Raw genomic sequence first — 12,962 nt, 5'->3', positions numbered from 1 at the left:
TTGCCAGGAAGCATGTGGGATCTTAGCTCCCCAACCAGGGATCAAACCCACACCCCCTGCATTGGAAGGCAAAGTCTTAACCACTGGACCACCAGGGAAGTCCCTTTTTTCCATTTTAGACAGCACTCAAGCAAGAATTTATGTGAACGTTCAGATGCACACCACAGACCAAGAAACATCTTTAAAGATGTCTTCAAAAGCAGATCTACTCTTGGGGTCCCATGCAGAGCTGCTGGGTCTCTGAGCCAGTCCCACAAGCTTGGCGAGAGCCCCAGCCTCCATCACTCCTTCCAGACCCAGAAGAAATGTTCACAGTCACTCTTATGATCACAACTCCCAGGACGTCACATTTGTATCAAAACGTCATGTTTATCTTCCCTAAAGTCTCCACAAGCAAATCTGGAAACTGCTCAGGGACAAGTGTACTTGCTCCTGGGAAGAGAACTAAATCCCTCTGAGGTGTTTGCGGGCGACTGTGCCACAAGAGACAAGGAGCAAACACTGAGTTTTTGTCTAGGAAGGAATTGAAGGATTCCCGAGCGTAGTTGAAGATGCAAAGGGAAATAGACAGGCCAATGAGGTTACCTGAGGGGGTCCCTGGGCAGGACACCATATTAATACCCTTGTACCCGTTCCTGTGCTTTTCGATTGGTTTGTTTCTTCTGCTAGCCAACTGTTCTGCCCCACCCTCTACCAGCGATGCTAATCTGAACTAGGAGGGCCAGGGAGAGGAGTAGCTTAAAGCCATGAGGGTTTTGTTTTGTTGTGCTTTGATTTGACAGAAGAACCAACGTTACCGCAGGAGCCTAAAGTGGCAACTCCTTGGTTTAGGACTCGGGTTGCAAGTTAGAAAAACCAACTCAACTAGGGACAGGCTGGGGTCTGAGTGTACTGACCAGTTTAGAGGCAATGAGGGGAGTGAAGGGTTAGCCTGAAGCGAACTAGCTTCCTTTTGCATCTCTTTGGAGTCCATTACAGGCTCTCCCAGGCAGAGGCGAGGGGAGCCTCTTCTGGGAAAGGGTGCTCAGTGAGCTAGGGCTTCAGCAGACTCTGAGTCACCCAGATTGCCCACATGGCCCTGTTCAAGTGCAGGATGCTAGTCTCTCCCGATTGGAGTCCTGACGCTCACGTGGTAACAGTACTTGGCCCGTTGTAGGTCGTTAATGATAGGACAGGAGCAGAGGCTCAGAGACCTGGCAGCTCCAGTTGCAGTTATTGGAGCTCACACTCAGAACTGTGAGAAATTCCCTGGTTCTTTGAAAATGCCTTAAGCCAAAATTTAAGACTTTGAGTTTATAGTCGGTTTCTTTTTTGTCCCCAGTGTATTTAAAAGCACCCGTACAACGCTGCAGGGTTTGACCTTCTCGTTACTGTAGATGGTTCCATGGCTGTGGCCATTCACTCCCCCAAAGCCTTGCCTTCAATGGACGTGTCCTTGCAGTCAACCACGAAGTGCTCATGGAAGTAACAGTTTTGCCACTGACGCGGTGAGTGCTGGAGCTCCACCCTGAACACGAAATGCCTTCTCCCTGTCCTCAGACCCACTCAGATCAGACGACAAACCTTGGGCCCCGTTTTCCCAAGAGCCTGGCGCCTCCCACCACTGCTGGTACCGGTACTGTAAGGGTCAGGGTTTCAGTGACCAAAACCAAACGCAAAACGGAATCCGCCACGGCTAATTCAAGCAGAAAAAGCCAGAAGCAGAAAAGGATTTACTAGAAGCATCAGGAGATTCACAGACTCACAAACTCATCGTGAGGCCGGAGGAACAGATCTGAGGCTGAGCTTCTGAGGCTGAGCTTCCGCAGCAGCTCTCAAGGCCACACCCACCCGCCAGCCGAGGCCTCTACTGAGAGTCAAACGCGGGAAACTCGACTCCCCTCCTAACAGGCAGGCGGGACCACTGCCAGCACAGATGCCACGTCCGCATCCGGGACTCACCATCAGCACTAAGACTGTACCGCCACCAGCGTCAGCGAAGCGAATCCCCACACAGAGCCTGTTTTATCTACTGGTCGCAGTTAAGTCAAAGCCTAGCACAGGTGCCCCTGGAGGGTACAGCCTGGGAACTCTGTCCCTATCCCCAACACGGAGAATAGGAACTTGAGTGCTGACTCTGGGGAGGAGAGGCACGTTTCATAGGGTGGAAATTTATCCAACTGTAGGAAGACATTCGACGAGTGATGGGCAGGCCCGCAAATATCCACTACCAGGGCAGACCTGGAGTAGCTCACGTCAGCGCTGCTGGGCTCCAGTTACACCCAGGTTGTATTGTCCTTTGGAAGACGGTACGTGAGGGGGAGTCCCTCGGGGGTCCTGCTTCTCCCCAGCAGTGCTCTGCGAGGCAGGTGCTTGACCGCCCTGTCTGAGAGAGTTCACCTGTACGTGAGAAATCTGAATTAGATCATCTCCACAGGGCCAGAGTTCTACTGTCGGATACTTCTCTTAATGTAAATCCATGATACTGTACTGTCATTGTGAATGGAAGGGACAGCAAGCCACTATATTAGCACCTGCCACTGTCCCTGGAACTGTGCGATTTGTCCAAAGCAGGCATGGATCTTTCCCTCTAGAAGTTTGCTCAAGGATCAACAATATTACTAGGTAAGAACACTCAGGAAATGCATTGTACAAAGATGTAAGGAGATGAACCAGTTCATCGTGAACATCACCTTAACAGAGAATTTAGTGATGGGACTTGCATGTTGAGAGGAAATACTGTTTTTCCCCCAGTTAACGGGGCGTCACAGGTCTTATGCATGATGGAGGAACAACCTGGAGCACTGAGGCAGCCGCTTTCCTGGAGATGTCACGTTTAGGATTCCAGCTGTAGGCATGTGACAAATGCACCAAGATAACGTTACTTCTGGGAAGCATGAAAGGGGTGAGGGAGATGAATGCAAGAACGCACAGAGGCAAGGGGAGTTAAAGGGCAAAGGCCAGTTTGGGGAATAACCGGAGCCACTGAGCCTTTACCTGAAAGGCATTGGGGAATTCCACCTCCAGATACCAGTCAAAGCCATGGACCCTAAAATTGACCCGGGCTACTTCAGTACACTTACAGATCACCAGTGACATGAATGTTAATACTTGATGGCTCCAACTTGCACTTCTAAAAGTTCTAATTAATCTCACTAGAGAAAAACTGGCAAGCCCTCTGGAACAAATGAGAATCACAGCCTCCGTGCAATGGCTGTGTGCCAGCTCATCTGGGATCCTGCAATGATTTGCCCTCACTGTCTCAGCTCCATAGAGGGGCTAATAATTAGCATTTGGAAGCTAAGTCACACTTCCCCATTGGATGCCATTTGCTGATTGTTAATTAATTAATTAATTGATTAGCAATTCTGCTAGCACTGGCTAGTAAAGATTGTCAAGGCGCTCTCCCGCTGCCCCTGCACACACCCTGGGAGGAGAATTTCCATAACCTCCTTGAAAGCCAGGCTACATCTTAGACGTGTGTGTGTGTGTGTGTGTGTGTGTGTGTGTGTGTGGCTTGCATAGTGCTCTGCACACAGAAAACACCTGTAGGGTAAATGGACGGCTATGTGGATGAATAGATAGACAGATACATGAAAATATATACTTCCTAGTTTTCTCCCATGTCATAAACTTATTTTTAAACTTTAGCTTGAAAGAGAACTTAATATCACCGAACCTGATTTCATTTTAAGACTAAGGAAACAAGAGAATATATACGTGACCTCAGCTATTAAGAACACAGACTAACCTATATGGGAAAAGAATCTGAAAAAGAATAGATACATGTATATGTATAACTGAATCACTTTGCTGTACACCTGAAATTAATACAACATTGTACATTAACTATACTCCAATATAAATTAAAAATTAAAAAAAAAAAAGAACACAGTCTAGACCATAAATTCCGTCTTTTTCCACTAGAGAAAGGTGTCTGGTCCGCCTACCTTGAGCCCGTGCACAATGCTGTGTAGACCCTTTGCCTCACGCAAGCTGGATATACTGACACTCCTACAGGAGGTGATTGGAAAATGAACCAGAATAGGGAGTGGCTGGGGGTGTGGGAAGATCATTCACAGAGGAGTCCCCTGGCTCATGGGCAGCGCTGACCATGAAGCAATGGGAGACTTGCAACGTTTTGAAGAATTCTATAAACTTTCTATGTAACTGCCATGTAGAAATGAGGATGGCCCCATCACAAGACTTTCCATGCAACTGCCCCTGCCCTTGAGAGCTATTTCAGACTATTTTCAGACCGTTTCAGAGTCTAGTTTTAGAATTCAGTATCATTGCAGGTTATTTAAAGGATTTGTTTTTATTTATTTATTTATGACTGTGTTGGGTCTTCGTTTCTGTGCGAGGGCTTTCTCTAGTTGTGGCAAGCGGGGGCCACTCTTCATGGCGGTGCGCGAGCCTCTCACTATCGCGGCCTCCGGAGCACAGGCTCCAGACGCGCAGGCTCAGTAATTGTGGCTCACGGGCCTAGTTGCTCCGTGGCATGTGGGATCTTCCCAGACCAGGGCTCGAACCCGTGTCCCCTGCACTGGCAGGCAGATTCTCAACCACTGCGCCACCAGGGAAGCCCCCATCGCAGATTATTTAAAACCTATGATGGAATTAATTTTAAGATGATGACTCTTCTTCAACGAAAAAAAAAAAGTTAAAATCAAATTAGCTGATTCAGGTTTCCTGGAAGATTACAAAGATTTAAAATTTTAAACTGTTGACCAAAATGAGGGAATGAGGCCTGGGAACATTTATCTTCGCTTTCCATGAGGCACAGATAATAACCCCCTAGATTTATATTGCGCTTTCAATATTTCAAGTCTGTTATCTTATTTGATTATCTGAGATGGGTACAGAAAATGTCACTATCCCATTTTAACAGATAATGAAACTGAACTCTGGAAATTGAAGTAAGTTCATCATGAAATCACCAAGTTGGAGTTGTATTGTTAAAATGGGAAAGGACCTTAGAAATTATCTTTCCCAACACCTCTTTTTAGAGATGAGGAAACAAATTCCCATCATCTTTTTCATCTTAAAACAACTTTTCTCTGGATCATCACCTTTGCCATTTACCGTATACAGTATGTATACAGTTACTTGTATATCATTAACAAATAACCAACCTCATATAACACTTGGATTAAACAAAGCCTATAACATGAATTCTCATCACTTCTGTGTTAAAAGATAATTTGAAAGGTATTATTATTTTAAAGGTATAAATTATTATTCTTGGGCAAGTCTAAAATGAGCACATGTCAAAGTTTTTACTTAACTAACAGGGAACTGGTAAGATGTTACAACTGATTCAAAGGACAATTCAAAGAACAGGAAATGATATTAAAATGATTTTATAGAATGAGCAAAATAGGTCTGTCTGCAGGGGAATAGTAAATTACGTTCCGCCAGAACAGTTCAGTTAACTTGCATTTCTGTGGAAAAGAATCATTTGCATTATCATCAGTTCTCTGCAACTTACAGAGCTGTAAAACAGCTCAATGACAAAGAAAGGCTAAGATAGCCTAGAAGCACGAGCTACACAGGATACACCCAGGAATCTTTGGGGTCCATTTCAGTCTTTCAAAAATTTTGCCTATACTTGTAAGAATTCAACTTGAATGCTACCAAATATTGAAAGAATAAATATTAGTAATTCTATACAAACTTTTCCAGAGAATCAAAAAGGAAGGAACACTTCCCAACTCATTCTATGAGGCCAGCATTACTCTATTACCAAAACCAGACAAAGATATTATGGAAGAAAAACTATTAACCAACATTCCTCACAAACATAGATGCAAATATTCTTAACTAATTAAATATACCAATATATAACAAGGATAATGCATCATGACTAGGTGGGCTTTCTCCCGTAAATGCGAGGTTGGTTTAACATTCAAGAATTGATTAGTGTAATTCACCAAATTAACAAATTCAAGAAAAGAAATATCATCTCAGTATTGAGGTGCAGGGACTTCTCTGGTGGCACAGTGGTTAAGAATCCACCTGCCAATGCAGGGGACATGGGTTCGGGCCCTGGGCCAGGAAGATCCCACATCCCATGGAGCAACTAAGCCTGTGTGCCATAACTACTGAGCCTGCGCTCTAGAGCCTGCGAGCCACAACTCCTGAGCCCGAGTGCCACAGCTACTGAAGCCCGCGTGCCTAGAGCCCGTGCTCCACAACAAGAGAAACCACTGCAATGAGAAGCCCGTGCACCACAACGAAGAATAGCCCCCGCTCGCCGCAACTAGACAAAGCCCATGCACAGCAACGAAGACCCAATGCAGCCAAAAATAAAATAAATAAATTTATTAAAAATATATATATATTGAGGTGCAGAAAAAGCATTTGATGGAATTTATCATCCATTCCTAAGAAGGATACTTCTTCAACCTGAAAAAGGGCATCTATGAAAAACATACAATTAACATCATACTTAATGGTGAGAGACTGAATGCTTTCCTCCAAGATTAGGAAAAAAGCAAGGATGTCCATCCTTTTTTTATTTTTTTAAGATGTTGTGAGATTTATTTAAAAAAAATTTTTTTTGGTTGTGGACCATTTTTAAAGTCTTTATTGAATTTGTTACAATATTGCTTCTGTTTTTATGGGGGGTTTTTTGTTTGTTTGTTTGTTTGTTTTTTGAGTTTTTGGCCCCAAGGCATGTGGGATCTTAGCTCCTAGTCCCGGGATCGAGCTCACACCCCCTGCATTGGAAGGCAAAGTCTTAACCACCAGACCGCCAGGGAATTCCCCAACGATGTCTACTCTTTTTTTGGCTGCGTTGAGTCTTCATTGCTGCGCACGGGCTTTCTCTAGTTGCAGCGAGTGGGGGCTACTCTTTGTTGCGGTGCGCGGGCTTCTCATTGCGGTGGCTTCTCTTGTTGCGGAGCACGGGCTCTAGGTGCACAGGCTTCAGTAGTTGTGCCACGTGGGCTCAGTAGTTGTGGCTCTCAGGCTCTAGAGCGCAGGCTCAGTAGTTGCAGCTCACGGGCTTAGTTGCTCCGCGGCACGTGGGATCTTCCCGGACCAGGGCTCGAACCCGTGTCCCCTGCATTGTCAGGGAGATTCTTAACCACTGCGCCACCAGGGAAGCCCAGGATGTCTACTCTTTTTTTTTTTTTTAAACATAGATTTTATTTATTTATTTTTGGCTGCGTTGGGTCTCATCGCTGCGCGCGGGCTTTCTCTAGTTGCGGCAAGCGGGGGCTACTCTTCATTGTCGTGCGCGGGCTTCTCATCGCGGTGGCTTCTCTTGTCGCAGAGCACGGGCTCTAGGCGCGCGGGCTTCCATAGTTGTGGCTCGAGGGCTTCAGTAGTTGTGGCTCCCGGGGTCTGGAGCGCAGGCTCAGTAGTTGTGGCGCACGGGCTTAGTTGCTCCGCGGCATGTGGGATCTTCCTGGACCAGGGCTCGAACCCTCATCCCCTGCGTTGGCAGACAAATTCTTAACCACTGTGCCACCAGGGAAGTCCCCAGGATGTCTACTCTTATCACTTCTTTTTAACAGTGTACTGGACGTTGCAGCCAGGGCAGTAAGGCCCAAAAAGTAAATAAATAAAAGAAAGGAAGCAGTAAAAGAAAGGAAAAATAAAGCTCTCTCTATTCATAGATGACATGATCATCTATGTAGAAAATTTGATGGACTCTATAAAAAAGCTAATAGAACTAGTAAGAATTTAGCAATATTTTAGGATACAATATCATTTACAAAAATCAGTTGTATTTCTATATGCAAACAATGAACAATTGGAATTTGAATAATAATAACATATATGATAGCATCAAAACATGACAAAAGATGTGTAATATCTGTATACTGAAAACTAATAAAACATTGCTGAAAGAAATTAAGGAAGACCTAAATAAATGGACAAATATATTTATTTGGAAGATTCAGTATTGTTAGAGTCAACACAATCCCAATCAGAATCCCAGCAGGCTTTTTTGTAGATATTGACAAGCTGATTTTAAAATCCATATGGAAATGCAAAGGACCTACAACAGCTGAAACAACTTCAAAGAGGAAGTTTGAGGAACTGCATTACCTGACTTTAAGACTTATTATAAAGCTACAGTAATGAAGACAATGTGATATTGGTGTAAAAGTAGACAAACAGATCAATAGAACAGGAGTCTGGAAATAAACCCATACATTTATACAGACATCAGTTGATTTTCAACAAACATACAAAGGCAATTTAGAGAAAGGATAGTCTTTTCAACAAGTGGTGCTGGAACAATTTGATATCCGTATACAAAAACAATAACTTAGACCTTATACCATACACAAAAATTAACTCTGAATGTAAAACCTAAAACTTCTAGAAGAAAACACAAGAGGGACTTCCCCAGCGGTCCAGTGGTTAAGAACTAAGATCCCACATGCCGTGCAGTGCGGCCAAAACATAAAAAAAAGAAAAGAAAAAGAAAACACAGGAGAAAATCTATTGACCTTGATTTATCAAAGATTTCTTAGATAGGGACTTCTCTTGTGGCGCAGTGGTTAAGAATCCACCTGCCAATGCAGGGGACACAGTTTTGAGCCCTGGTCCGGGAAGATCCCACACACCATGGAGCAACTAAGCCCACAAGCCACAACTACTGAGCCGACGCACTGCAACTACTGAAGCCTGAGTACTCTAGGGCCTGCATGCCACAACTACTGAGCCCACGTGCTACAACTACTGAGCCCACGTGCTACAACTACTAAGCCCACGTGCTGCAACTCCTGAAGCCCCCGTGCCTAGAGCCTGTGCTCCACAACAAGAGAAGCCACCGCAATGAGAAGCCCGCACACCACAATGAAGAGTAGCCCCCGCTCGCCACAACTAGAGAAAGCCCGAGAGCAGCAATGAGGACCCAACACAGCAAAAAAAAAGAAAAAGAAGATTTCTTAGATAGAAAACCAAAAATATAATCCACAAATGAGAATATATATATATATCTGAAAAAGAACTTATATCCAGAAATACATTTTTTTTCTTTTTTTTATGATTCTCAGAACTCCAACAATAAAAAAGTAAACTGGGAATTCCCTGGCTGTCCAGTGGTTAGGACTCCGCACTTCCACGGGTTCGATCCCTTGTCAGGGAACTCAGATTCCACAAGCTGCCCAGTGTGGCCAAAAAAAAAGAAAGAGGACTTCCCTGGTGGCGCAGTGGTTAAGAATCTGCCTGCCAATGCAGGGGACACGGGTTCGAGCCCTGGTCCGGGAAGATCCCACATGCCATGGAGTGACTAAGCCGGTGCGCCACAACTACTGAGCCTGCACTCTAGAGCCCGTGAGCCACAACTACTGAGCCCATGTGCCACGACTACGGAAGCCCACGTGCCTAGAGCCCATGCTCTGCAACGAGAGGCCACCACAATGAGAAGCCCACGCACGGCAACAAAGAGTAGCCCCCGCTCGCTGCAACTAGAGAAAGCCCGTGCACAGCAACGAAGACCCAACACAGCCAAAAATAAATTAATTAATTAATTAATTAAAAAAGAAAGAAAGAAGCCAGATATAAGAGAATCCATGTGGCCTGATTACATTTATATAGATTTCTAGAGAATACAAGCTAATCTACAGGAACAGATCAGCGATTGCCTTGGTGGGACACAACTGGTATTCAGTGAGGAGTGGGGAGAGGCAGGAGGGATGGATTATAAGAGGGCATGCGGAAACTTTGGGGGGTGCCTATGCTCATTATCTAGTGTTGGCAGTTCACAGTATATGTCAAAACTTATCAGATTGTACCTTTAAGTATGCGTAGTTTATTGTATGTCAATTATACCTCGATAAAGCTATTTTCAAATAAAACCTACCATTGGAAGGCTCTGTTGCTTTCTCGTGCAATTTAGGTTGCCATTCCAACCCACCGTACAGTTTGGGAAGCTTGCTTTGGAATTTTAAGATGATTTAAGATGATGTAAGATGATAGCCCCATCCCCAAATCCCAATGCCATGCCCATTTCCTTACCTTTGAGACTGGATCCATGCTGCCGTCCCCCAGTACCCCCTGCCCCGGCAAAGCACGGAGTATTCTTGGAGTCATCACCTGGGACGGTGCCTACTTCAGCCTCTAGGCAGGGGTGGCCCGGCACAAACTCACCTTCCACCTTGGTTTCCTGGATGTATTGAGCTGCTCTAGCTGCTGGGGCAGTTACTCTCATAAACCCTCATCTGAAGAGAACAATCTTCCCTGATAGAGGAAGACTGTTTTTCAGCCAAGAATACAACTCAACTCAATTTTAGGGAAGTCTCCAGGCAACCACCACCATCATCCAAATGGAGATTGTTAAAGAGACGGGCCTGGGTGGGGAATCAGGATGAGGCCCAGGTCCCAAGGTTGGGAGACTTTCTGTACTTCCCGTGCCTTTGGAAGGTGGGAAGTGGTCTAGGGTACCAGTTGGAAAAACAAAAGAATGAGCTCAACTGGATTTTTTTTTTTTTTTTTTTACTTGAGTCTCTTTGATATAAAATCAGCCCAGAATATCTGTCACCAAGATAAAAAGTTCGGACTAACCCTACTTCCTTTCCACATATACCTGTCAGACTGAATTGCTCTGTTTAAATTTTGTTCCCTTCCGTGTACATTTTAACCATGTTTTCTCCTGATGAAAAGGTTGGGAAACGTGATAGCCACACAATCTAGCCCCCATGATTTTAAGATGTTGTAAGATGACAGCCCTATCCCCAAATCCCAATGCCACGTCCTTTTCCTTATCTTTGAGGCTGGATCTTTTGTCTGCAACATTCATGAATAGAAAAAACATGCAAAACATATATCCAAGTGGCTAAGTCTGAGGTTTTAAAAAGTCAGCAAGGATATCTTTCAATATCCAAAAGGAGTGAAAATGAAGAGAAAAGGTATTGTTACTTAAGAGAGTGCAAATGAGATCACTGAAAAGAGCGGGTTTAGACTGCCAGAGGAACACTTCCCTCTTAACTGGCAGCCAGCCTAGTCCCTTAAACTCAGGACGCTTCTTCCCAGCATCATGAGGTCATGCAGACCGTGATTCCACTAGTATCTCCACCCAGGAACAGAGAACTTTGGAAATCAGGCAAACAGGCTTCATGTCCCAGAGATGAGCAGGGTCCCTCCCTGTACAACTGCACATCCCCTCGTCCAGAAGAGCACTGCTCTACAGGAAAGTCACAGCAGAACTGCCAGCACAGCGGATAAACCACAACCACAGCAGCAGCAATAACAGCTACTTACTGATCACTTACGGCAGCCCAACACCATGCTAACTGCTCCAAACACATTCTTTTATCGAAGCTGAGCAATCTACGGAGTGGGCATTGATGGAAAGGACATTACGGAGTGGGCATTGATGGAAAGGACATTACGGAGTGGGCATTGATGGAAAGGACACCTCCAGCTCTATTTCCAAATGAAGAACAAGAAACAAGGAGGATTGGGATGGTTTTTCTGACTCTGATTCCAGAGGAGTTATGGAGAGCGACCTGGCGTGGGCATACAATAATATGACAGTACGGATTTTTAGAGAGTCGCAAGCACTTATGTCACAGGCGTCATAATAAAGGCTGGTGCGATGCAAGGAAGGTGCTGGGCTGGTTTGGCTTTTGGACCCAAGCCAAACTGCTCTAAAGTCTCCGTTTCTCTGCTTATCTTCTTGCTACAGAGGTGTAGGCTCTGTCTTCTCCTCTCCAAACCAAAAGCCATGATAACCACAGACATGTAATTACACATCCCGAGTTAATTCAGTCCACCAACGTGTATGGAGGGCTCACTTTAATTCCAGCCCTAAGCCAGGCACAGAGTTACAAATATACATAGGGACAGCTCTCCAGGCTTGCCATGACTGGATAAGACACAAAAATAAGCAAAAAGTCGTGATACAGTGGGATGAGTAAGTGGGCAGAGCTTGGCTTGACGTCAGGGACGCTTTCTGGAGGTCCAGGTGCCTTAGAGGGGAGGATGCCTTAGGCGGGCCTCCTTGCCGTTTGGGGCGGTGGTGGTTTGCTCAGCCTGTGCTCAGGAGGGGTGGCTGGAGGAAGGGACTGAGCCAGTGCTGAAGAGCAGGGTCAGTAGTTAGGCACTAGAGAACGGCGGCGGCAGCTTGTTGCCAGGGGAAGCTCGAGGCGGGGAGCCGCAGGCACGAGGCTGGTTAAGACCTTCCGTACTCCGTGAAGAAGCTCTTTTCCTTTTTTCTTTTTTTAAAATTATACTTGTATGTGTGTGTGTGTTTTAATGGAAGTATAGTTGAGTTACAATGTGCAGTTTCAGGTGTACAGCAAAGTGATTCAGTTATACATATATATAATATTATATATAATTATAATTCAGTTATTATATATATCTATTCTTTTTCAGATTATCTTCCCTTATAGATTATTACAAGATATTGAGTAGAGTTCCCTGTGCTCTACAGTAGGTCCTTGTTGGTTATCTATTTTATATACAGGAGTGTATAATCTGTTAATCCCAAACTCCTAATTTATCCCTCCCCGCCTTTCCCCCTTGGTAACCATAAGTTTGTTTTCTTTGTCAGTGAGTCTATTTCTGTTTTGTATCATTTTTTTAGATTGCACATAGAAGTGACATCATATGATATTTGTCTTTCTCTGTCTGGCTCACTTCACTTGGTATGATCATCTCTAGGTCCATCCATGTTGCTGCAAATGGCAGTATTTCACTCTTATGGCTGAGTAAAATCCCATTGTATTTGTATACCCCATCTTCTTTGTCCATTCATCTGTCGACAGACATTTAGGTTGAAGAAGCCCTTTTTCTTCAGGGCAGGGGAAACCTTAAGAATTTTAGGCAAGGCAGAGCTTTAGGCAGATGATTTTTGCTTTAAAATGATCCCTCTGTTGACTGTGTCGAGAACTCACTCACGGGAGAGAGACCGGCTGCTGTGGGATTGATGATGGTGGGAAAGCAGAGGGGTCTGAAGGTGGGGCTCGTTGCCAAGGAGTGGGGACAGAAGGTGAGAGGCAACCGTCCCCCACGCC

General features: G+C 44.9%; 1 long non-coding RNA gene across 1 annotated transcript in view; it reads left to right on the top strand.

Annotated features, from left to right (window-relative positions):
- LOC309631999 overlaps nt 1-4,410 on the top strand; it is a 51,239-nt gene extending 46,829 nt beyond the window's left edge. The window contains exon 3 of the long non-coding RNA XR_014246689.1: nt 8-4,410. This is a non-coding gene — a long non-coding RNA (uncharacterized lncRNA). The remainder of the gene's footprint in view (nt 1-7) is intronic.
- The last annotated feature ends 8,552 nt before the right edge of the window (nt 4,411-12,962 follow it).

This window comes from Balaenoptera borealis (genome assembly GCF_965194805.1).
Source record: "Balaenoptera borealis genome assembly, chromosome: 7".
Classification (NCBI taxonomy): domain Eukaryota; kingdom Metazoa; phylum Chordata; class Mammalia; order Artiodactyla; family Balaenopteridae; genus Balaenoptera; species Balaenoptera borealis.
This window is presented reverse-complemented; position numbering and strand designations above follow the sequence as displayed.